We start from the raw sequence: 26,283 nt of genomic DNA on the forward strand, positions 1-26,283 counted from the left end.
ACACAGGACGCACGACACAGACAAAGCTAATTTTTCGCTCAACTGCCTGTGTATGAGTGGGAGTTGGGTATGTGTGTGTGTGTGTAGAAGCATGATATGCACTTGCTTTCACCATCAGCGCTTTAAATAAAATATAAGCATTTATTGCCTTCTGCACTCAGCGGACTATTTAGGCGGAGCGGGGCACACAGGATGCACAGGAAGCGGGGTGCTGGTGCCGAGTTGGAATACGGAATGGGAGTCGTAACTTGCTCTAAGTGCTATGCAAAAGGGTTGCTGCCCGACCCAGGTGAATTGCTGCTGGCAAGGAAGCGGAAACTGCAGCATCAACGGCAGCGGCGCTAATGTTGCTAACAGGTATATTTGCCAGGTATTAAAATTTGATCGGAAAATACATAAGCTACTTTAAAGTGCTTAACTTACGAGGGATTTCAGCCAATTTTAACAAATAATTAGGAAGGGAAAAATTTAAACAGTTAATTAACTAACTTCACATATATTTTTTGTTGTACATAAAAAGTATCAGCAATTAATAATTTGTTTACCGGTATTGCGCTGGCATATATTTTTTAAAGCCTAAGATAAAAATAATAATAAAGATGCTGTAATAAAACTATAATTATTTATAACTCTATAAGTCTAAAAATAATTTGTAAATAGAAATAAATATTCAATGCTTTAAGTTCAACAACTTAAGCAAGTTATCATGTCTAGAAGTGTATTGCTGTATAAAAATCTCAAACCTATTTTATATAAAGTGTGTGGGGAGATTTGAAGTTGTAAAGTCTCCTTGATTTTCAAAAAGATATATTTTCAAGTGGGGAGCTAATGAAATACCATCCATAAGCGGAGTAATGGATGTAATAAGTCCAGGGTACTCGGGCTGACTTACTTATTCTGCCAATTACTTAACAGGGGATGTGTCCAACTCGAGTGCAAGCTTCATCAGTCAGCGCCAAAAGCAAGCGTTGCTGCGGTTAATTTGGCTTTAAGCTACACAAATTGCTGGCAGTCGAAGTACTGTATGCACTGGCAGCGGGAATTCGCAACTCATGCAAGAGCAACCGCCTCGTAAGCAGTGCGCTGGGGGACACAAATGCCCGCACTTAAGCCAATTGAGCTTTAAACGCTGAAGTGACAGGGGCCACAATGGCAACAATTTCAGCAACATTTACCAGGACAATCGGCAGCAGTGACAGCTCAGCTGGATGGCGCAGACACAATGGGATATGGATATGGATTGTGCTGCAAATGCATCTCACTCATGGCCCGTTGACTCCAATTTGGCAGCCATGCACTTGAGTATTGTGTGTGCCAGGCACTTGCATTATCCCATCTGCTTATCAATAAACAGCAGAACCCGCTGGGGCAAACAAATACCAAACTGTTGCTTTCACTTTGCCAACATGGGAAACTATATATTTAGTACACATAGCTTCGAGGACACAGCGATTGGCCGGAGACGCAGGTGCAGGTTATCCGGGATTTTTTTACGGGGCCATATGGCGGCTGAGCCGCGCGGCTTTATGGCCAAAGTTGGGCCACTAAGTTGGCTAATGCAAAAGCTCTTCAAGCGCTTTTATATGGCCATCAAAAAGTTCCATACGCCACGTAGGCCGGCCCGAGTTAATTATGTTTATGCAGTGTCATTAACATACGAAAGACCAAAAGAGCAGCGCCACGGAGAACGGTATCGCTTGTACTTCAAAATTGCAGACACTTGGATCACAACAACAAGAGGTATGCATAAATAGCCCAAGGTGTTAATTTAATAAACGAATTACGAAAACATGAACTGCCCAAGGCAGGAACTGAAATGTCACGGTTAATGCTAATTCTCCGACAAGACATCCTTTGCATAATGGCCATTTCTGATGGACAATTATGCTAAGCAATTTCGAGGGCAAAGAAAAGTTTAGAGCTTAGACATCTACGAATAATTTCAAGAAAGTCTACAAAATCATCAAAAAATACTATATTAGCTTTTGAAGATTTTCTGGTATTTAAAATATCTGATAAAGTGTTACTATTGACTACTATTGGTTTACTAGCATGAAAGCCTCTTATAATAATTAAATATACAAGATGACAACTTTCAGTAACTTAAGTTTCGTTGGAAACCTTATTAGCAAGCCAGTTTAATGTGTAATTGCTGTGGCAGTTATGGCCGCCAAAACTGCAAACATTGCTTTCAATGTTGGGCAAGGTAATTCCGAAAAAAGGGACTTCCCCCTCCCTCATTCCCCGCGCAGTATCTCTATATGAATAGTTTCATGCACGCACTTAAAATCGTGGCATACTTTCTGCGGCCGTCAGAGAAACTGAAACTGAAACTGCTGTTGGAGCAGCTAACAACTGAAGAATGTTGGGACTTGCGGCTATGAAACAGCATGCCAAAAAGCAAATAGAGGCACTGGGGCCGTGCCACGCCCCGAAACTAGCAAATATGTAGGTTGCTAGTTGCTAGTTGCTGGCTGCCACCGCCCCTCAGCTACCCGTGAACTAGTTTCGCGTTCGCTTTAAATTATCTTTGATGCGAAAACTGGTCGCTGGGAAAACGTGGTTGGGGCAGGGAAACGAATTGCCGCAGGTGTCAAAAACACACAGACAAAGTCAATTTGCGCTGGCAGACGATGGGACATTCCGGCGGATGGCGATGGGGATGAGGATGAAAATGGTGATGGTGATGGTGTGGTATGGGCCTGGGCATGGGCGTGGCGGAAAAGTGGGGACGACGGGCGGTGAGCAGTGAGCGGGGAGCGTGTGCTGCTCATTACGCGGCGCCTTTGATGTGCAGCAAGCCGTCGTAAAGTGCCGGCAGCAACAACAAACAACATTACAAGCGCCAAGTGGCCCGCTTTCTGCCTTCTGCTGGCTGCTCTCTGATTATAATCATCGTGATAAGTACTCTATATACCACGTGCCACGCCCACTAGTTGGCTGCCTAACAATGACAAGCCGCAAGCCCCCGTCCCCGCCCTCGCCCTCGCCCTCGCCTTCGACCTCGTCGTCCCATTTGATGTCGCATTTACCGCATCAACCGCCGGCGGACCCAGTTCTCCCCCACAGCATCTACCCCTGATTTTGAGACGGCGGGAATTTAATGTTCACCTGCGCGACGCCCGTGTCTGGTGTTTATCTTTAATGCATACAAATAATGCAGAAACTGCAAATGCTGATGGCAAGGGCGATGGCACCAGCACCCGGCAACTCGACACGCCATAAAATCAAGACACACGCCATTTTACAGTCACCAGCAGCTGCATTATCAAAAGCAGCATCTGACAAATTGGGAACACGCCCTCACCACAACAACATACACCTTATTCAGGCAAATGGGCAATATGTTACACCGAAAAAAAAAATTAGAAAAATGGTATGCGATTTCTGGCCCTGCCCAAGTATTACATTGCAGAGTATTCACTCTATTGATTGTTAATCAACGGATTGTTAACAGTTTTATGAAAAGTACTAGTTTTGTTAGACTTAGGTAAGACAATACACAAGTTGTGTATCTTTTATAAGTATCTAGGTAAGGTACAAGATACATAAAAGGTATACAAAAATTTTTTTAAATACTTTTTTGTAAAATTAATTAAATTAATTTTTATGAAATATTTATATTACTAAAAAAAAAGTAATATTTTAAATAAAAATATCAAGAGCTCTAAATAATTATATTTACTGCAAGCCTTTAAGTCACAACTACTAATGCCTTTATATATGACAAAATAATTATTATAGCATCCTGAATTTAATTGAAAATAATAAAATCTCTGAGAAAGAGTTATAGTTTTCCGTAAGAAGATTAAAGTCGGTTTAAGGTAATGCAAAGAAGTTTGTACAAAGCAAGATAAGTGGTTTCCGACAACAGCTCTTTAATAGCGGATGGCGACTCAAGTCACCGAGGCTTTCATAAATTTCGACAACTCTCATCAGCTTTCAGGCAGTGTCAGAACCAAATTGATAGTCTCAGTTCGATTTTCAGCACTCGGAGGAAACAAAGCATAACCGGCTGTTGAAATGACTTTTGCCCATTTTGATAGATAGAGCGGAGACTAGAGGAAAAACAATGCCGACAGCTGCCAAGGCCTGTCAATATTTCAGGGGAGCGGCTACATTAATCAAGCCGGCAAGTTCCTCTCGCTCACCTAGTTGTTCGAGTGATTTGGGCAGAAATAATTGGCTGTATATGGGTTAGGGGCCATTGGCCGTTGGCCATTGGACAGTGGGGTTGGGTGGTTGTGTGGCCCCCAAGCCAATTTCTGTCATTCGATATGCACAAAAGATTTATGAGTTAATTAATGTAGCGAAGTGCCCGTGGAAGCGGATTCATTGTTGAGTATGATTAATGCGTTTGCCGTTTTTTTGTCTAGGCCGGAAGCGGAAACACAATTGTTGCCGCAACCGGGCTTAGCTTTTAAAGCATCAACAAAGTCAACTTAATGCATTAAAGTGCATCAAATTGGGTCAGATGGCGAAAGAAAGGCGGAGGAAATGCGGTTACTGCCGCCGCGTCTGCCCCACTTGGTGGTCGTAACTCATTCATAGCTCATAAACGGTGCTAATATTGAGTGTCGATTTTCCACCACACTGGCCCAGGACATTGCACCAATGTCTCTCTTTCACACTTACTAGCTTTCCCGCTTTCCCCGCCATCTGCCACGCTTTTCCCCAGCATCTGTGTGTGTTTGTGTGAACAATGCAGCTGTTTTCCTCTGCTTCTCTATTTTCTGCGACCCGCTTTTTGTGCACTGGCGACGAGGACTACGGACTAAGGACTTCGGACTAAGGACTATGGACTGCGGCTGCAGCTGCTTCATTACGGAAGCCAGTATCCTGTTAATAGTTTAACATAAACTGTGGTAAAAAGTGCTCGCCGTCTGCCGTAGGTTTTATTGATTATCGGTGATGCTGCTGCAGGGACACAGTGTATTCCTCGTCGAGCACCGGAGGTTGACATACTTAGCAAATGGCGGTCGCCCTCAAGATGGCCGCCGCCCCCTGATGGCCTGCAAAACGGCGACCAATTCATAAAAGTTTCATCGCCGTGTAGTTCGAACGGCGTTTAAAATTAAACTTCCACACTCGTTTCATTTAACCTTTTCCATCGGGAGTCACTTTGTATCCCCACGCAGACACATTCACGTACTAACTGCAGCGTCATAATTCATCTTGGAGATGCTGGACATAAGATTGCGATCCTATCAGTAGAAAAAAAAAAACCAACAGCTGCCCGGGAAGGTCGGGGACTTGTATACCCCTTACTGCAAGGCTTGATGGCAGTATTATTTAGGTGAAAAATTTAGATAAAGTTAACACGTCTTGATTTTTGGTTCGCATATGTATTTTGTGAATAATTCATATTTGAAATAATGAGAATCTATTAAAAAAAATCATAGTATGCCGCAATCATTTTCATATTCTACCATTTCTAAAGGATATTCCTAAGTTCAAACTTTTTTTCATATCATTCCAACTTACTTTTTGTTGCGCCGCATGCTTTGGACAAAACATAGTCATAAATTTAAATCAAACGTTCTGACAGGCGACCAGAAGCGATTGCAAATTTATCTATAAGAAGGGCAAGACAGCATTAGAAACTTGGACAGCAGATGTCCGTTTAAAATTATTTCTTTGCACACATATACACAGAAATGTATATAAATGGTATATAATCAGGTTTTAGTAGAGGAAATGTATATTCCTGATTTATGTGCCGGGGGTTTGGTATTATGACTAATTATGTGCGGAGTTTTTGAATGTTCGATTGATTGATTGATGGATGGGTTCGTTTGGCGCTCATTATTTGCTAAAATTGATATTGTAAAACAGATGTTTCCGCTCCCACTTCATTGTTATTTAATTACCCCCGATATCGGGGCACGAAAGTTTGGCGCTTGATTAATGTTTGGCCATCGCTTTCGCATTCGCAGGTAGGAAATGAGCGACGCAATCGATAAATGAATAAATGGCAGCTAATTAATCCAAACATATACACACTCGGGCAATGAGCGACGCAATCGATAAATGAATAAATGGCAGCTAATTAATCCAAACATATACACACTCGGGCAATTATTCTACGACCAGCTTGCTGTCCTTGTGGCATTTTAAATGCGATTTTATTCGCAATGAAGGGTGAAAAAGTGAACAGCATTAAAAATTCATTAGCGTTTCACTGACACGGTACATCGATATGCTGCACTTTCAACTAAGCAGCAGATCGATTGTTGTTTAGGCCATCATTGTCGTCCTTTCTCAACGGCCGTCGAATTGGTAACAGCCTCTAGCCAAGTTCAGTGAAGTGAGAGCTTTATTGACTTGGCATCTGGTAGATGGTGGGCAAATTCGCTGAATAAAATGTACAACATGCATCACCCACCACAACTGCACTCGGGATGCAATCTGTGGGTGGACGGGTGGTTCGGAGCCATTCCGTTCGGACTGACTTATGCATTGCCACGCATGAATTATTCAAATACGATGCCCATGCCGTATGCATAGCTCGGAGCTGGCAAAAATGAAAACGAAAACCAAAACTCAAACAGCATAAACTGCAGCCACTCGAATTGGATTGAGTTTTCAGCCGGAAATCCAACTGCAACTGAAACAGAGCTGCGGCAATGGGCGTGGTCTGGTCCCAAAGCCACACAAACACGCACGCAAATACGACATGGTAGAACAGAGTTATGATGGAATGCATTGCAATGCATAGCCTATTTAAGCGCAAGGTTCACAAACCAACATGTTCATTTGGAGTCTCTGTAAAATGAAACAAAAAATTCAATTTCTGTGTGCAAGCTGGCCAGAATTGCGAACCGAAAGCAGAAATGTATTTTTGTAAATAAACTGGCACACGAAAACGGGTGCATAACCAACCACAAAAGCGATTACGTTAACATCCACAAAACTCCCATTCGAATCTGGAGGTCTCCCCAATTCCATCAGCATGGAAACTAAATTATTGTGTAACTTTCGGTAAAGGCAATTTGATAAATTGCCGAAATCGCTGCCGGAGTCTGATAAAAACGAAATGATGTGATTCCATCTGGGAGTAGCACTTAGCCGGCTCGGATCCCCGCATATTTGCTCAACTTAATGGCTAAAAAGCAACAGAAGCGCGTAGTTCGATTATTTAATGCAAATCCAATGCATTGTCAATCAGCCAGACAGACTCCTCATCTCCTCGACGGCACAGTTGGCAAAGCGATTTTCAATTTCCAATTTCAAATTTCAATTCTATGCAAAGTAGACGATGACTATCCCCCGCAAGCACCTCCTCCGAGCGGTCTCGAATGCCTCTATGTATGTATGCCAACTATTGACACAGAACTCTCACTCACACGCTCATCCAACCACCCATACAGCCACACACCCGGATACACCCCAACACACCCAACACACCCAACACACCCAACACACCCACACACTCACTCACACTGGCACAGCAGAGCACTTGAGCAAATACCCGACGATCCGAGACCCAGAGACAATGCGAATACTGGCTTAAAAGCGTGATGAGGGGGGAATCGAGGGGCAGGGGCTCCCGGCTATTCCGGCATTTCAATTCGCTCCAATTAATACTAGAATTTGCGCAAATTTCGATGCAATTTTCATACAAAAGGAACAACTGCGAGAGTCTCTTCTGTCGGCTTTGCGAATAGATTATAATGTATTTTAAAGTACTATAGACTCTAGGGCCCATTTTCTCGTATTCAAAGTCAGCTATGAGTAGATTGATGGCCACAAAATATCAAATTTTTACAAATCACGATGACGAGAAAACAGTCCTAAACTAACAAACCTAGCCTAGGCATAATAAAAAATTTTTAAAAAATAACTTTTGAGCTATTTAAAATATTCTTCCCAATAATGATCCTTGTGTTCTGAACATTCAAATAGATTTGTTGTACAAGAGTTTACATTGTTTCAAGATTTTTTATCGTTAAATCAATTGAATATACCGATTTTATTTTGTTAATATCAACAAAGAAAATCGTGATCTTGACACTTTATTTAATAAAAATAAAGAATTATTTGTAAAGATTGTTTTTTGCAAGTCTTTTTTTTTATAACGCTTTATTTATTATATTCAACCTCTACAACCCTTAATGCCATTAGATTGCTTCGTGAAATTTGAAAATAAGCCCTATCGAGGAACTCCTATGAATGATCTGATTTAACCTTCACTCCCAGCTTTGACTACCTATATCTGGCTCTATCCGCCTCGCACCATCGCCCATAGTTTACTTGCGCTAATAGCATTGAACGAGCTCCAAATCAAAGCAACGACATCCAGCTGAGACTCCCCACTTGGCCCCCTTCAACCCGCCATCTGCCCTTTGTCTCCCGCCGCGTGTCGCAAGTGCATTCAATTACTTGATGTGTCTATATGGCAGCTACAATGTCTCCTCGTTTCTCGTTTCTCCCTTCTCAGTTCTCGCAACAAACCCCCCCCCCCCCCTATCACGTTTAATACAATTGCTATTTTGTAGCGAAAGCAGGCAGGCAATACGGCAGCAGGGAGATAGCAAATTGTAAAAGGTATAAAATTGATGGATAAAATGATGCAATAGCGCTGGCTTTTCCAGCATCCTTAGCCTCAGCTACTGGATTTTTGCTGAGCACTGGATGCGCCGTGATTGTTTATTCCTCCCAGCCACCTTGGCTCCAGTCTGCCATAAAGGCAGAGGGTAAAATATATATAAATAAATATGAGTGGGGCATTGGCATTTAAAAGCTGTATAACCTGACATCTGAACGAAGAGAAATATTTTCGTTGCTTCTTGTAATAAAAATTTATTTCAGTTCAATTGACAAGTTTTTGGTTCGTTATGAAGAGCTCGAAGACAATCGGATTGTTCAGAAGTGCAATTGGATTTTATGAACTAATTAAGTTAGGGTAAATGTTGTGTAAGAGACTTAAAGCTACAATAACAATACAATTCAATTCAAACCCATGAATCCTCGATCCCTTGTGCCACTTTGCAACACAACCAAGTCCAGACAGTGTATTGATTAATCAACTTACCTGCAAGAAAGCAAATATAATTCTCAATTAGCAAATGGTTATTAAATTTATGTAAATAATTTAGTTTGAGCCCAAGCGCCGAGCAAAACAAAGCCCACAAAAGCCAAATGCTTATGTGACATAAAAAGCCCTGAAAGTGTCCGGAAAACAACAACAGCGGACAACTATTTGATGCTCTTAGGAGATTATCGGTACAAATGTTCTGCTTATTATCTCATACAACGCACATAATCTCCTGAGAGCCGAACAATGCCAGTTGAAGTTTAATAGCCCTGAAGTCTGCTTATCAGTTGGGAATTAATTGAAAATTTTTGTTGACCAAAGTACATGGACATGACGTTTGAGGAAATGAAAAGCTCGGGGCGAAAGGGGCGCACCAAGCAGCTGGCAGCTGTCACAAGCTGGAAAACACGCTCCTGTCACCCACTCAGTAGTTGGCCAAAAACAGGTGGAAAGTTTTCGTTCTCCACATGCGGTTCTATTATCGAAGAGTAAAAATGTTTGGCCAAACTGCTTTTGACCAAAAACCGGGCCCTAAATTAGGCAGCCGTCTCTATCTAAACCGCTACAACATGTTTTTATGTCTTTTATTTCCATCTAAAGCCTTTTACTCACTACAATCAAAAACCTTATGTTCAGGGACCGGATATAATCCATTTTTTTTTGAGTAAGATTTTCAAATCCTTTTAAAAATATAATTATTTACTTTCCAGTGTAGGTTCTTACTTTGAACTGTTGCTTTTGCTCATAAATTCTAATGCGGGTGTGAGTGTGTCTGTGTCTTTGGGATTTTTTTGTTATACTTTCGGCGCTTGGTTTTTGTTTATGTTTTGGGTGGTGGGCTTTTGGGTGGGGCCCTGGCTGTTAATAACGCGTTGTCGGTGGGACCCGGCTTTTTGTGTTGTCGCAGCTGCAAAACTCATGCTTTTGATATGGCAGATAAGCCCAGCATAAAATATTTTATTAGCCAGCGACTGCACTCGCCGAGAAGGGGCAACAAAAAAAAAAAGAAAGCTACAGCCCGACATAATGACGCCGACAGCGCCAGCAGCGCAAAAAAGCGCCACTCAACTCAAACACTGGCATTTTTTCGCGTTTTTCTTTCGGCAGCTTAGACATAAATTCCTTACCGAAAAACGGGTATGGCGAATGGGTTCTGGTTTTTGGAAAATTTTCCATTTTCCCCGCCGAATGATAATGAGCGTGTGGGTAAAAGGGCATGCGGGGTTCGTTGGACCCGCTCCTTTTTTCCCTTTGCGAAAATGAAAATTAATGAATGCGAGCAAATGCTTTTGGCATTGTGCCAGGCGAAGGCAACATACCAAAGACACTAAATTAAATGTCATATGTCAACTTCTCCAGCTCTGTTTCTGTGTTTCAGTGTTTCTCTTTTTCAGCTTTGCTTAACAGCGTGTGTTAGTGCGTTTCCTCATTGCCTTCTGCCTGCTGCCCTCTGCCATTTGCTTTTTGCTTATTTTCATTCGCTGTTTGTCTTGGCCACGACCCGCAAGTTCATTTAGCCAGCTGCCAGCAGACTGCCGCCTCTAATGCCCGCTTGATGTATTTTAAATTAAATTTCAATTTCAGCCGCTTCTGTCTAGCGTAATTCAATCCAGTCCGTCTGAGAGTTCAATTCGATTATGCCCACCTTCCAAAAAATAATGCATGGCACCGTACAGAGCCGTGGCTAAAAGCTTTATAAGTAGTTAGGAAAAAATATTAATTTAATTTCCGGTTAACACTCACGTGTGCCAGGTGTTATCAGCTCACCTTGCTTTTTATCTACAGCGCAGCGCGTTAAATTATTTAATGGCTCGTGTCAAAGGTAATAAATGTTCGGGCTGCGTGCCGACTGTTTTTTAACTTTTGGCCCACAAGGGTTCACTCTGGTGGTAGACAAAAGGAAGAAAAGGCAAAAATCGCTTTTAATGCGCTTAATAGTTCGCGCATCATTAAGTTGGATTTCGCGGGAAGGAGCAACCGCATAAAAGAAATATGCTTATGGCTGTTTTTCAATAGGTTTCGCTGCGCTTAATTGCAAATCAATATGGGAAGGGCTGACTGCTAATTGCACACTTCGATTGCCGCCCTTCAAACTGTCTGTATAAATTTCACTCTGGCTTAAATTAAATTCCCGTGGCATTTTTTCTTGCCACCGCCATCTAAAATGTCGAGTGTCACCCTAGCTGATCTGTTTCCCAACCAGTAATTTTCAATTTCCATGCAAAGCAGGAATCCCACTCATTTCAAATATCCCCCTCCAGCCGCAAAACCCGATAGAACGCATGTGTACAAAATATTGTAAATTATAAATGAGTTCGGGGCTAGAAGAAGTTTGGACAAAAAGTTTTCGCCTTAACCGCATGACTTTTGCTTTTATTGCTAACGTTTTTTCTCTCGATTTTCGCCATTTCACACTTGGCCATAATAGCGACGAAGCCGGGCAAGAAAATTGCTAGAGCAACAAATAATAAAATGTGAGCGGCTTGGCAATGATGTTGCTAGCACGATGACTTTGAAGTGATCATCCTGGAAAGAGGAATCAAATTTACGACCAGAATTGAATGTGCAAACTTCACTGAAACTCAGCTGGCCTAAAGAGTTAAGCCCTGTAAAATTATAGCTGAAATATGGATTTAAACACGCCCTCCGTTCATTTCCCCTCGGATGACAATTCAGTTCCAGGGCCAGTTCCTGTTCCCGTTCCTGTTCCCCGGCTCCCAGCCACGTGTATAACTTATTTATAAGGCTTTTACGCACAAATACACAAAAATGTGCAGGGGCAGAGTGGCAAACACAGGGCTGGAAATGCGGAAAACGAGTATGCATGTACTGGGGGATATTCCGGGGCTTTTGTTACTTTAACCCGCTTTCAGCAGAGAATTTGCAAATGGACTTGGCGAAAGCGAAACTTGTCCTTTGTGTGCGCTTTACACACGTTATCGGAGGCGGAGTATGTGCTATATACAAACGTATATCTCTGGCACAGTCAGTAGTTGTAGCAAGGGCTGCCCGGGATAATTGCGTCTTTGTGTGCCCAAAAATACATACGTACGAGTGTATTCATAAACAGAAACACATACCCACACAGAAGCACATACCCGAATCGAGACTATCGCCCGACTGTCAACTTTTCTGTGGCAATGAAATGGCCCTGGCAGCCATTAAAAATGTAAAATAGGAAACAACACGAGCCGCAAGGAACAACGAATTGTAATATTTTTTTACGACTAAGCATTGTGCGAATTTGTCCATCTATGACATAAGCATAAATTCCGTTTGGGGCTCTCAAGGGTTAAGCGAAATAGCTAAATTAGAAGGGGGACGAAAAAGTTTTGCTTGGTCATCTATTGTAAATTATTTTTTCACCATAAAGCAGCTTAAATAAATTCGTAATTATTTTAAATGTGCCCATGATGCCACGCCCCCATTGCGCCGCGAAAGTTTTGGCCAAAGTTTTCATCGCCGCTCATTAAGTAGCACAATTTCTGTTTTCTTCGCCAAGTTTTCGTGGGCCAAGTAGAGGAAAACGTGAATAACTGGGGGTGGCAAAGTGGGTGGTGGCTGCTGGGTGGTGGGTGGTGGGCTAAAGTGGCGCCGCATCACACGCCAAGTAATTATGAATATTTTAACGAACTTTGGCCACAGGCAGCGGCAAATCAAAATATTTCATTCGACTGCACAAAAGTTAGAGCGAAAAATAATTCCATTCCGAAAATGGAAAAGCGGCCCAAAGCGAAAACCGTAAAAAAAGACAAAGAATAATAATTGAAACTGCATCAGATACATTCTTGAATCGCGATGGCTGCAGATAGATAAATTATTCCCTGTTTAGCACATCTCGAGCAATTTAAATAATTAATTAAGCAAAGCTAGATAGTTTTTGGTTTAAGTTTCCAAAACTTTTCTAAGCTAGCGCTAGCGATTAAATATGGAAAGCCATAGAAACAAAATTATAATATGTAGCTCGGCTGGCAGTTTTCTTTGCAACAACGCTGCCCTCAGAAAACTGTCACTTAAGCTTGGCCTTTTGTTGGCAGTTTAAAGCTCTCCGACTTGATTAACTTGCACATTGCGTATACGCAATCGATCCGAGTGCCAGATGCCAATCAACTTGGACGGGGGCCACTTGCCCACTGGCACTAAGCTGCTTTTTGTTTGGGTGCATAAATTGATTTTGGCCTTAAAGCCAATTAAGTGGGTCAGTCTGCTGGCACAGCCGGCTTCCCATTCGATTCTTCTCAACTCGGCAAAGTTGCGGCTTTGTTGGCCAAACTTTGGGATGCGCTTAAGTTGCAGCACTTGCCCGTTCCCAATTCTGTGGCCAAAACCAAGAGCTGGCTGTCTAATTATCATAAAAACAATAACGCCCGGGCGATCTTAATTGAATTTTCCAACAATGCAATGGCCAGTGGTCGCTGCAGGCCCTGATAAAAACTCTGAGCCGAGACACAAACACCTGGGCCGCACTTCTTTGTCGCCTGCGCATAATTATTAAGAGACTGTTTATTTTGCTTTGACATATTCGAAGGGAGTCGCCTAATTTTATGCAGAATTTCAATGACTTTGCTAACTCTGCGCCGGTCTTTGCGCCACTCGGCACCTGAGCTGCATGGATTAGCATAAAATCAACGACGACCACGCCCCTCTTGCGGGCCAAAAGTCATTTTGGTTTTCAATTAAAAGCCAGGCAGCTTACTTGGCCATACATCAGACGGGGCCGCGTAATTCACCTGCGTCATCAATCTAACACTCCACTCCACTCCACTCCAATCCAGAATTCAGATCCCCAGGTCTGTCGTAAAAAGCGCGGCCAAAGTGAACACAGGAAGTGGGGCGCTTATAAATTCGCAAGAACATGGCAGCTCAGACTAAATTCGGGCTCGTTATTCTTTGTGCCAGCTCGCAGAAGCAAAGATTGGAATATGCATACTAGGGAGGTAAAAAAAAAAAATATCTCACTAATGATAAAAGAAGTTTTGGAGACACAAAAAATGCATTCAAAAATCAAAAAATTGAATTTTAAGTTGTAGGCGTTGCGCAATGGGCTCAAAGTTTCCTTAAAAATTACTCATACGACCAGTGAGCCACCAGGAATTTTGTGAAATAAAATCTCTCTCCCATTTCTAACCTTGATCTTGAGAAAACCGTAGAAAAAATATATTACTAAAATTTTTATATGAAATCTTTTAAAGCAATGACAGTGCAAATTTTAAAATAAGTTTATACAATTTGAGTCCAACCACGAGCATGATTTCGTTTAAAAAATTGGTTTCAAGTTGAATTTCTGTGAAATAACAAAATAATAACATTCAAGAATAAAATAAAATGTAGAAGTTAGTGGCTGTAAAACATTAAACATTTTCAGTAATCTGTTAGTCAGATCAATGAAGCTTTATCAAAATAAATTGATTTAAGTCCCCTAAACTGAACCAAGAGTTCCCGCCATTTTATCGTCAGTGTAGCGAAAGTGCTGGTCGATTGCGAATTCGATTTGTATACCCACTCGGGGGCATTAGGGCGGTTGTTGTGTTGGTCGGTGTAAATAATTGTCTGGCAGAAACTACACCCGGTCATTCATCCATTCATTCATTTGCGCCATCATAGCGTGATTTGTTCGTGTGCAAGTGCGGTAGATTTATACATGTAGTCGTCGATGGGAGAGGCCAACGGAAAGGCAATAAAACTTATTATGAAAGTTTACCTGGTCGAGTGAACGAACCGACGAGTGGCACGTGCAGTGTCGTTACTCCAGAAGCCAGATAATAATCGTGGCATTAATTAATGAAACAACCAGAAGGTTTTCGCCTTTTGTTTGTGCCTGTGTACATTTTATTATTTTTTGTTTCATTAAAATTAGTGCGAAATGGTCCTGGGCTGCGGTGTCCCAGAACGGTATCGGTAGCTCTCTGGCAGGCAGACTGCGTTTGGGGTTTTGCGGCCATTAAATAGCACCATAAATATGCCCCAAATGGCAACGGACATGGTAGCCTTTGTGATTGCAGTGAAAATACGCATTTAAATTCCATTTTCATGGAAATTAATTAGCTACGAAGCCGGAAAATATGCTGGAAATGCCGGGCTGATCTGTGGAGATACAATTGCTGAGGCTGACTTCCGCCATTCCTCATCCTGTCCGGGTTATCTTTGCCGCGTCCTTAGCCTTAGTGTCCTTAGAAGGACACTTGATTCGCTATGATTATGTATTTCCTTGCTGCCATTTGATTTTGCACAACTTTTTTCTTTCTTGGCCAGCTGCCTGACATCATAAATATCATGTCTGCTTTCGTTTTTACACACAGCATACACAGGCGAGCTTGGAAGATTTATGTGACCAGGCACTCGGATCGGAGCTGAAGGTGGAAAGGAAAACTTTATTTCCTCAAGACCATAGTCTTCGGAGTCGCATGTGACATAACTTTGATTGAGTCGGGCACTTGGGGGGACTGCGGGGCAGCTATTTGCAGATACTCGTATGTAATATGCAAACTGACAACTTAAGTACGCACATAAACGAAATCTAAGCCAGGCATAGACAACGCTCAACACATTTGGGCAAACAAACCATTGAGAATACCCACACACCACCCCCTGAACCGCATCACCCATCCCCTGCCCACTTGACTCCCCTTCTCCTCTTTGCTCCACGCTGCTTCAAATGACAAGTTAATCATTTATTATCGTTGACATGTCATTGCTCAAGTATTTATTTACTGCCTGGCTGTGGCAACTACATATACAACATACACGTTTGGGGGTTCGGAGGTTTCCTGGGCCATTACCTTCCTCGAAACCCATTCCTCGACTTCCTTTCACCTTGCTGCATCAAGGAGTCCTACAAGTTTACTTGTAGTTCTGCGCACACAAACAGAACTATCAAAATAGAGGTTAAGTATTTGACTCGTATTAGCTAAAGTACCACTCTAACAATTTTCAATTAATGCTAATAAGTCAGCAGATCTATGGACATCTTTTCATGCTATCCATGTGTTTGTATTTATTATAAATGCTCTAAAGTGCAAAGGTTACAATATAACTTAAATAAAAGCTCTAGTCACTGCAGGTACACATTTTAAGTTCAACAAGAATTAATTTTGTAATTTTAAGGTGTACCACAAAGGATTAAACATGTAGCCATTTTAGTTGTTTTGAATACTCAATATTATAAGCTTTACGAAAAACAACAACCTTTTTCATAAATTGTAATGATTAACTCTAAATTTGTCTGTATTTGAATTAAGTGCGGGTACTTTTACAAATAAGAAATTGTTGATAGTATCAAACAGTGTTTTCTTAAATTTCAGATAACAGAAGCGAACATTTTTTCTCTCTGCTGCGTTAGAGGAGTCAAAAGCAGTTGCAATATAATAATGGCGGTGAGCAGCTATTTATAATAAACATAATAGGCGAGCGACAGCTGTTGCCAATGGCTGTCACAGGGTCTGAGGTCCTGGCGGTTTCGGATGTCGGTTTCCCGATGACAGCGCCTGCGACAGGCGAAATGCGTAATCCCTGAGACATTTTCGAGCTTAATTACGTGTTTACCGCGCTCTTCAGCCACCGTACCGCTTTGGGCTTTCTTCTTCAGGTGGGCACTGCGATGGCTCAGTTTTTGTTTGCCCCCCGACATACACAAGCACGCAAACACTCAGACGCACACACACACATACATTTTCCCAGGACGGGGATAATATGTTGCCCCATAAAGTATGCTACAAATATTATACTTTCTAGCATATTTGCCGAGCATAGCACAAATTTCTGACGGTTTCGTGCCCAGTGAAAATGTGAAATATTTTTATGGTCTACCCCGAAAAAAAGGCGCAGCGATGATGAAGCCAAGCACGAGGAAGGATAGAAAATACCAATCAGCGTGACTGTTGGCTGAACTCGTGCTTATCGCCGAGTTTTTGATTTGCCTTAAACTTTCCTTTCACTCATTTCCCATCCTCATCCCATTCACCCCAGATTTTCCTTTGGCTCAAGATGAACTGAGTTTTCTTTTGAGGCAGGCTCATCCATTTCGCGTGTTCCAGCATCCTTTTTTTGTTTTTTTCTTGTGCGCCCCGCTTTTCAGTTAGGCGCCTGCCGCGGCTCAATTATATACATTTTTATGGGGTCCCAAAAAGGAAAAATTTATGCGAACGTTCGTTTCTGTTGTTTACACAACAAAAACTTGGCCCCAGCCCCTCGGCCAGCATTCCCCTGCTCTTTTAGCCTAACAAGTGTGGCGTGAATATGTTCTGTCCTGGCCTGGCCTGGCCTGAATTGCTAACTCGGCCTCAGAATAAGCCTTTTTCTTGAGTTACGGACGCGCCTGTGTTTTCGTTGTCTGCTCCATAGAAACTCTCTGTGATTAATAGTTTTTTCATCGACAATCGGAGGCCATGGCCTAAAAAAATTATACAACCCAGCAGCAATGCTTCGCTGAACTCAAAAGTATAAATAAATTCCATCAAGTCGCAGGAATAAATATATACGAGTATGTTCCCCAATAATTATCGTGCCTGTGTGAAAAAGTTTCTGTGCAAAAACTTTCTTCCTTTTGGCAAAATTCCCCTTTCAGTTAGTTTTATTGGCTTTGGCTGTCGTTTCTCACACTGCCCTTGACTGATATTATGCCAGGGGGATTACTTTGATGGCAGCACATGAATTACAGCCACAGTCAGCCACATAAAACTATACCCATATCGATCGGAAGGTGCTGCAGCACTGTGTACATCATGTTGGGACTAGGCTGGCAAAAAGTTTTATTACCCGGCTGTGAGAATTTCTCGTGTCGAGGATACTTTCGGGTTTTATGCTCAAAGCACAGTCAATGAATTGATTGATGTACGCCTGGTTGCGAAGCGAACCCGAAACGGCATCAAAAGGCAACGTCGGAATAGAATGCGCATAAAAAGGGCAACAGAGAGGCGAGCTACTACTATACTGTTGCCGTATTGAGGGGGCAAGGACCCGAGCTCACACATGCACATAAATTACAGTTTTACGCTGACATTTTACTATTTGCCGGCGCTGGCTTTTCATTTTTGGAGGCGAACGCACTAAAAAAGCCAAGCTAATAGCCATGAGCAGCGAGAAACTTGGCTTCTGCCGAATGGCCATGTTCGCCGCAGCACATACAATTGCAGCTGGCATAAACTACACAATTTTATGTTCCATTTGCGGGTTTTACTGTTTTCCCTACTCTTGGCCGGGTCAAAACTTCAAACAAGCTGAAAATTAATTTAATGTGCAATTTCCATAGGGGAGTCGCTATCGGGGAGCAGGCAAGCAGGGAGTGGAAAAAATGATTGTAAACGGCAAAAGTCATTGGGGCAAGCAAATGAAAATGTAAACTTAAGTGGCACACACGCATTTTTTCCAACCATTTTATGTGCAGAACGAAGGAGAAAGCAAAAAGCTGGGCAATAGCGAGGAAAAAGTAAACGAATGCCGAACAAGCGGCAGGCAAACAAGTTTGAGCGAGGGAAAAAAAGGGCCAAGCACAAGAGTTCCCAACTCTGCAGCCACTCTCTCCATATTTTATTTAACAGTCTCTGTGCGAGCACTCGACACACATTCGGCGCTAGTTTCGGCCACCATTAATTGGATGTGCCAGTTACAATGCCATTCCGCCCGCTCACATCCGCCCGTTCGAGCGGGCGCTTCAATTAAATTCAAATTAAGGCCTGGCCTAAGCCCAAAACAGATGGGCAGAGATTTTTGTAGCACTCGCTGGCAAGCGAGATATACTGCACAGAGAAAAAATGATAGTCTCCAACTAAAACTATCCAGTACAAACATTTTCTTTTCATAATAAAATAAATAACTATCTTATATAAAACTGTTTCTAAATGTTTTTAACAACTTCGCAAACAAAAACCTTACACCGCAATTTAGTATTTAATTTTTGCCTCAGTGTAGCAGATATTCCTGCACAAACGACTCAAATGATGCCCCAATGACGGCGCATAAATATTTCGTTATGGCTCTGCGAAAAAAAAGAATAGCTGAAAAGAAAAAAAAGCAATCGAAATGTGGCAGCAAATCGATGCCACTTGCGCCGCTCAACGTGGCGTATGCGTAATGCAAGCACGGCAAAGGGCCAAGAGTCGTTTGCTATTATGTCCGTTGTGTTATTTATGGTATCTCAGTGCGCCTATCGCGCGGACCTTTAAGTTCCGAGGCGAAACAGCGATGATCTGCGGTTCAATTAAGTGGAAAATAACCATAAATCAAGGAAAGCATCATATCTCTACAATTGAGTTTCAACTTGCATTGATTTTTATGCCCCCAGGTAGAGGTAGTGTCTGATATCTGACTCACTTTCCTGTGCGGTTTACACCCATTGAGTCTGGATCTGAAGCTGAATATGAATCCGAAACCGAAGCAGAGGCGTTAGCTCTCCACACACTCGCGAGGAAGAGGACGCGGCATTATTCGATTCTTATTGTAATCGCATGAATATATTTTTCGCATTATAATGCTCAGCTGAGCTTCAGTGGCTTTTTCCTGCGCAGTCGTTGACTTTTTGCATTTTTAATGTGTGCGAATCCCTTCCGTCGCTCTTTCCCTTACTGTTCTTTTCAGCTTTTCCCGCTTTTCCACATTTCCCTGTGTATTGGCATCCGCGCATGTGTGTGAGTGCGTTCAATAATTTCCGCCACGGCATTTTGAGTTGGGTACGCTGCCAAATAGAGTGTAACGTGTGCGTGTGTGTACCAGGCGCCATCAACTTGAAAAAGTGTCAGCAGGCAAAGCCTTAAATCTCTGCCTGCCACTTTGTATGTGTAGTTGGGAGTGTGCTAGTGTGTGTGTTTGTATGGTACACACCTCTTCCGCCTTGCCATTGCCAGAAAATCGCATTTGTATCACTGCATTTGGCATTTTCCGTTTTCCAGCTTTTCCTCCCCCTTTCCCCTTTTTCTCCCCTCAACCGGCAATTTCTGCCGCCTAACAAACCGGAAGGAAGTAAGTTTTTAAACGCAGCCAGGCAGGCCGAGATCCAGAGATTTCGAATCGCCCGTGGGCACGGAGCTGTGATGCTGACTGCGGTTTTCCACCTTACCCTACCCAGCAGCCAGCCAGCTTTTCCACCTCGCTTTCCCCAAACAGTCAAGACAGTTTATTACGTTGCACGCGCGAATTGCACCGCTTCCAGTCAACGAACCGAATTCGACCAGCCCAAAAGCGAAATTGGCCATTGAGTCCGAGCCCCAAAGGGAAAAATGGCTCAGTTTTAAGGGTTGGCCATTCTTTGGCCATTCTTTGGCCATTTTATTTATGAAATTTACCTCTGGGCCAACCGACATTCCGGCCCAGTCGATGCGTCAAATGCAAGTCCTGCGAACGGCTTTAACCGTTTTTGAGAAACTTTTCGCAAGGTCCTTATAAGGTTTTTCATTTACAGGCTGCCGTACAATTTGACAGCCTCCAGGCTCTTACCACCGAACTTGTTGGTCTTCAGCGGAAAAGTTTTCCCTTTTGAGATACACCAGCCACCCCCGAAAACGAGCCCAACTCATTACGTTACATCCCGCCTGAAAACCCTTTCGGAAGCAATTTGCTACCCCTTAAGTCATTTAAATTAAATACACTTTACACTAAAGGCTTAAGCGGGAGAATCATGAGGACAGGAGTCCAATGGGTTCTTAGTAAAAGTATCCGGAGCGAAATCATTTGGAGAACCCGCATGAATGCGAATGACTGTGACTGGTGCGAAAGATATATTTTGTATATGCGGAGGACTTCGACCCGGAGCCCGAGGAAATTAAAGTGGTTTTCTTTTTCGGATTTGGGGGTTGGCTTTTCTGCGTCTCTGTGTGTGTGTGTGTGTGTGTGTATGGTGTGTGTGTGTATTGTGTGTGGGCGAGTATCTGAGTACAATATTTCGGAAATTACTTTGCACTGTTGGTGGTGGTTGCTGTGGTAGCGCAGACACCGCTCTGGACTCCGGCTTTGAAGTTGGGTTTCTTTTTTCCGTTCTGTGTCCTGTTGCCACCTGAACCTGCACCCGAGAGCAGGGCGCATAAACTTCCGTTCGCCGACATTTGGCAAATTGACATTTTTATTTTTGGCACACAATACTTTTTCACTTGTTTCGGGGATTTCTGGGCTTTCGCATTCTTCGCCTCCCCCACCTGCCCGGAATATTCGTCTAAATGAAAACTCGCAGCCACCTTTTGTCCGGCAGCGGGAGTAGAAAGCGTCCGGAAAAACAAAGAAAATCCGATGGAAATTTGAAAGGGGTTCGTTTCATTTTTATTCCATTTTTTTTTTGCGCTCTTGGCCTTTGTCTTTCGTGCGTGTGCCGATTACTCCTTTTTGGCGTGCTCCTCGGATCCTTTGGCCCATTCATTCAGCTCCATTTTTTTTCTTGCGGGTGTGTATGCGTGTGTGTGAATTGCTTTCATGCTGGCGCCATTTCATGCTGCTGCCTAAAAAGTGTTGAATGAAAGCGTCTTGAGCCTATTATGCCATAGTCTATATTTAGATGATTGTGCTCGCTGCCGTGTTATCGTGCAATTTTCGTTCCTCCCTCTACGACTTGCTTAGCGCGCAAGAGATTCCTGAAATTGGGCTTAAAGGGTTGAAAAAACATGACACCAACACAAGCACTAATTCTGGGACTTTGCCTGCACTAGCAAGATGGTAAATAGAAAATTTGTAAAATGGCAGCCCCTTTTAGAAGATGAAAATGCTCAGCAAATACAATTTAAGAACAAATAGGAGGTATAGTAGTTGTTTTATGTCGAAAAACAGTATTTTCTCGGTCAAAAAATCAATTTCATAAAGTGCCAAAAATATTAAGCTTCAAAATCTTTTATTTATTCATTTAAAAACAAACCTCTTTCAAATAAAATTGGTCGCCGCACAAAATAATTTAAACTTTTAATATTTTCCTTTGCTATCCCATTTAGATTTTCAATATAAATTCATTTTTTAAATGAAATCATTGTTTATTATATGAAGTCATAGCATGATGTGAATATATTTTGCACTCGCCAAAATGACTCGAACAATTTATATTTTCATGGCTCTGTTTACATAAGACATATGGAGCCAGTGGGCTTAAAACCCAACCACAAACATTCACTTGCAAGCCAATTTGATTATGGTTTATGCACAGACATACGCTCAGTATATGAGTGAGTACCCATTCGTAAGTGTTTGTGTAAGACAGTTGCCCAATATGACATACATAACACAGAAGTTGTAATAGATATGCCCATAAAACTTTTTAGAACACAAAATTTGGTTCCTCTTCCGTCCTTTTTTCATCATATCTTTTTTAAGTTTTCCTTTCATGCAGAGCAATGGAGAGCTTGAAGTACTTGTCTTTTTTTTTTTGGTGCCTGCATACATTTGCGTATAATTTTACAATGTCATTCAAATTCAAGGAACATCAATAAAATCTTGGATCGCTTTTTGAATATATTTATATATACTTACAATGTACATGCTTGTGCCCTATTTATTTCGTCCTTAAAATGAAGAGAAAAGGGACGTCTCCGAAAAAGTAAGCGTCTATATGCGAGAATTGCATGTAAAAACAAACAGAGAGGGCGCGACGAGCAGCCTGCATATGGGAAATGGCGCAACATTTTATAGCACCAACTTATACAAAAAAAAAAAAAAAATGGCTGAAAAGGAGTGGTGGGGGTCACACAGTAAGGAGCAACTTATAGTTGATATGCCACCAAGCAGCCCTATAGCCCAGCGCCAAGCAAGTTCGAGTTCTTAGATTAACTGCCAAGCACACACAGAAAAAAAAAGATTTGTAGGATAGGGAGTGGGGAGTGGGGAGTTGAAGGAAAATGGCGCAAGAGGACATCGACGGAAGTCTGGTTGTCCTTGTCATCATTTGGTGCTGGCAAAAAAGAAAATTTTTGGCAAAATGCGAAAAACAAGTAAACGGAATTTGACAAACAATTTCAATAAATTTCTGCAAATAACTGACAGAGACAGCTAGCGACAGAGACAGAGACTGAGACAGACACAGAGACGGAGACGGAGACGGAGAAAGAGTGGGCAGACAAAATGGGCGATGAGGAGTTCAAAACGAAATTAAGAAGAGGAAGCCAGGCGAGCGGAAGGGATAACAAGTCGAATGTTGCGTTGACAATATTAGTTGATGTTCCGCACAAACACAAACACAAGCAGATGCACAGGCTCTGAAGGAAAAAGGAAAAAGGAGCGGGGTAAAATGGCGGCCATGCCATATCGTAGTTCATTGGTTTGCCTGTCAGCTGTCAGCACGTAAGCCGCTCCTTCGAGCGACTTTGCCTCTCTGTCAGTTGACCAGGACTATCAGGACCATCGTCTTCTGGCCAGGCTGCTTCCTGCGTTCGTTAGCCCTTGTCCAAGGCTAAGGCCCATCTGCTTGGCGGCTGCTCTTTGGAATGTCATGACATGTCAACATTTAACACTTTGTCCTTTTGGCCAGCCCTTCCTGGCCAACTTTTCCTGTTTCCCTGCCGCTTTTTCTATTTTTTTTCCTTTGGTTGCGACAAAAATTTGTCACACGAGCAAAATGTTATCGAAGGCATATTACATGCTGCTGCTGGCTTATGAATTACGAGTTACGAGAATGGCGAGTACATTGCATAACAGGCAGAATGGGAAGGATGGCTGAAGCCTAGATTGGATTTTGGCTGGCTGTTCGCAAACCAATTCGGGAATGACTACTGATGACAGGCAAGTGAAGCGAACGTGAAAATATTTAACCCAAAATCATAGCTTTTTATCGCTGGCAACTCTCTATCAACTACGGGACGACTTCCTGTGATTCCCCGCCGCCGGATCGATTTTATTTCCATTTAGGTTATGGAGCGGGTTGCCACATACTGACGTATATGTGCTGTGCCTCTGGCCAGAAAGCTACCCATCGGAGCAATTTCTCGACTCTCTCCCGTCCCGACACACCGACTGCAATCAGAGATCGAACTAGCCAAAGGCAAGATGGCACTCCACTTGATTGCCAATAATAATCGCAGCTTCCTTGGCCCCTGGCCCAAACCTGTCGCAATCACAGAGGAAGACACGATGGCTACAAAGCTGCACACGAAAAAATATCACAAAATTAGTAGTCGATGCCTGATTTTTTTCACATTTAAACAAATCGTTTGACGATACCTCCTTTTTTGACATAGGATTGACAACATTTAAAAGCACTGTTCTCATCTTATCTATACAAAAAAAAACAATGTTATTCTTATAAAAAAAAACCAGTGGTAGAGTAAAGCATATGTATGCGAATTAAGAAGAAAGTACAATTTTTGACACCATAAAAATTTATTTGATGTAGGTGCACCTTTAGACAAAGATTTGTACGGTATATGAATTTGGTATTTAATTGATATGTTATAAATGGTTCTTATTTCATATGTTTTTCCCTGCATGATTCATAGAAACGCTTGAAGTTTTTCCGGGAATCTAACTACAAAAAGCTTGAAGGGTGCCCATAAAATGTTCAACATTTTATTATGATACCGAAGCAGACACACACGCACACACCAACGAAATTATGGTGCAAGTCAAGCTCAAATCATATAAAAATTTATAACTCAAATGCTGATGATGGCGACGACAACATTGGGGGCATTATGCATGGTTTATTCTTCGTTAAGCCGCAGCAACGGCACCGAGGGTACGGCATCTATTTTTATGCGACAACGTTACATTTTTTATGAGCGCCTAATAGTATGCAATGTATATTACGTATACGCCCCGTTTTGTAGTGTCAAGGTGTAGGCATCGTTCGCATTTCGCTGTTTTTCGCTGTTCGGCTTAGCTCAGGGACTTGGACCCGGTGCTAAAATTAAACCAGACGTGGCCTGCGTTTCGCAGCACCGCAGCAACACGTGCACTTTGGGCCATTGTTGCCACTGCTCGGTCGTTGATGAGCGCGAAAATCACAATTTTCCCTGCAGTACAATTTGTCAGGGGCTTTCGCTTTCGTTTTCGTTTTGTCCTCCCTATTTTTCTAGCATTTTTTTTTGTCGATGCAGTCTCTGGCAAAATTTGCCAACAATGACAATGTTGCTGTCAGCCAACGGCTTCGATGTGGGCCTGTGGTTTGTCTTCAGCAGCAGCAACACTGCTGTTATCCTTTTATGCATTTTAATTTCCACACAAGCACACACACACACACACCGGGATATAGTATTTCCTAGCGGTAGGCTGGGACACGTGCGTGGCAGCACCCGTGGGTGTTTTTCCCACAGTGTTTGTGTGGGGCGATCATAAAAGCATCGCATTAGAAATTATACGACTGTCGCTGGCACAGGCGCGGGCACGGGCACAGGCCCAGATACAGATACAGATACAAATTCAGAATCTGATTCGGAGCACGGGCACAGATGCAGATAGAGACGACGTGTGCTGGGGAATTCATTAGCACGACTCTCACTGAAAGTTTGCCCACGTCACGCTGTCGCAACTTTAAAGTGCCTGTTTCCCATCCCCGCTCCTCCAATCCCCTCTCCCTCTTCACTTCAGTGCCCCCTGCGTGTGCTTATCATAAATTCATATGTGCGCCGCTCTGTTTGTGTTTGTGTTTGTGTGTGTTTGTGTTTTATTAACATTTTGGGTGCATTAACCTGACAGCTAATGGGCAGGCGAAGGACCGAGTCCCAGTGCCAAGGCACAGATTTTCACATTTTCCGTTGGCCTCCGGCTGGCTGGCTGGCTGGCTGGCTGGCGAGATTGACACGAGATCACGTAATGGTCGTGGGAAATTCTCGGAAGTAACTTGTAAAGATGCGATAATTGAGTTTCGCGTCGGAGGCTATCTTCCCAGTTCCTAGCGGGGCCAACTTCCCCAACAAATTATTGACAATTATGGCGGCATTTTTGAGGCACACAAATAAAGTTGTAAGACTTTTTCTGACTCTCATATTACATAGTAAAATAAAAAATTAAATAGATTTTTGGTTCTTTTAAAGTTAGTCTTTAGAAATGTATAATCATTAAACAAACTTAAAACCCTCTTACTTTTTAGTGATCTTTCTCCATGGCCTTCAAATTTGAAATATTTTAATAATTTAAACGAAATTTGAACACAATGTGCTTTATTCACGGTTTTTTTTTTTTAATTTTGAAAACAAATAAACAAAACACAGTTCAAGCAGTATCAAGCAGCCTTGGGGTTCTTCCATTATTCACTAGTTTCTCTCATATTTTAAATGAGTATTTCAACCCTCATAACTTTATTAAATTATGTTGTGGTCCCTCCATGTTGTACAAATTTTAATATCACTTTT

The 26,283-nt window shown here is 42.4% G+C and overlaps 1 protein-coding gene across 1 annotated transcript in view; it reads right to left on the minus strand.

The window, feature by feature from the left end:
- Positions 1-26,283, minus strand: part of LOC128266551 (acetylcholine receptor subunit alpha-like 1) — a 61,849-nt gene that overhangs the window by 29,975 nt on the left and 5,591 nt on the right. The window lies entirely within an intron of this gene.

The sequence above is a fragment of the Drosophila gunungcola genome, chromosome 3R (genome assembly GCF_025200985.1).
Source record: "Drosophila gunungcola strain Sukarami chromosome 3R, Dgunungcola_SK_2, whole genome shotgun sequence".
Lineage (NCBI taxonomy): Eukaryota > Metazoa > Arthropoda > Insecta > Diptera > Drosophilidae > Drosophila > Drosophila gunungcola.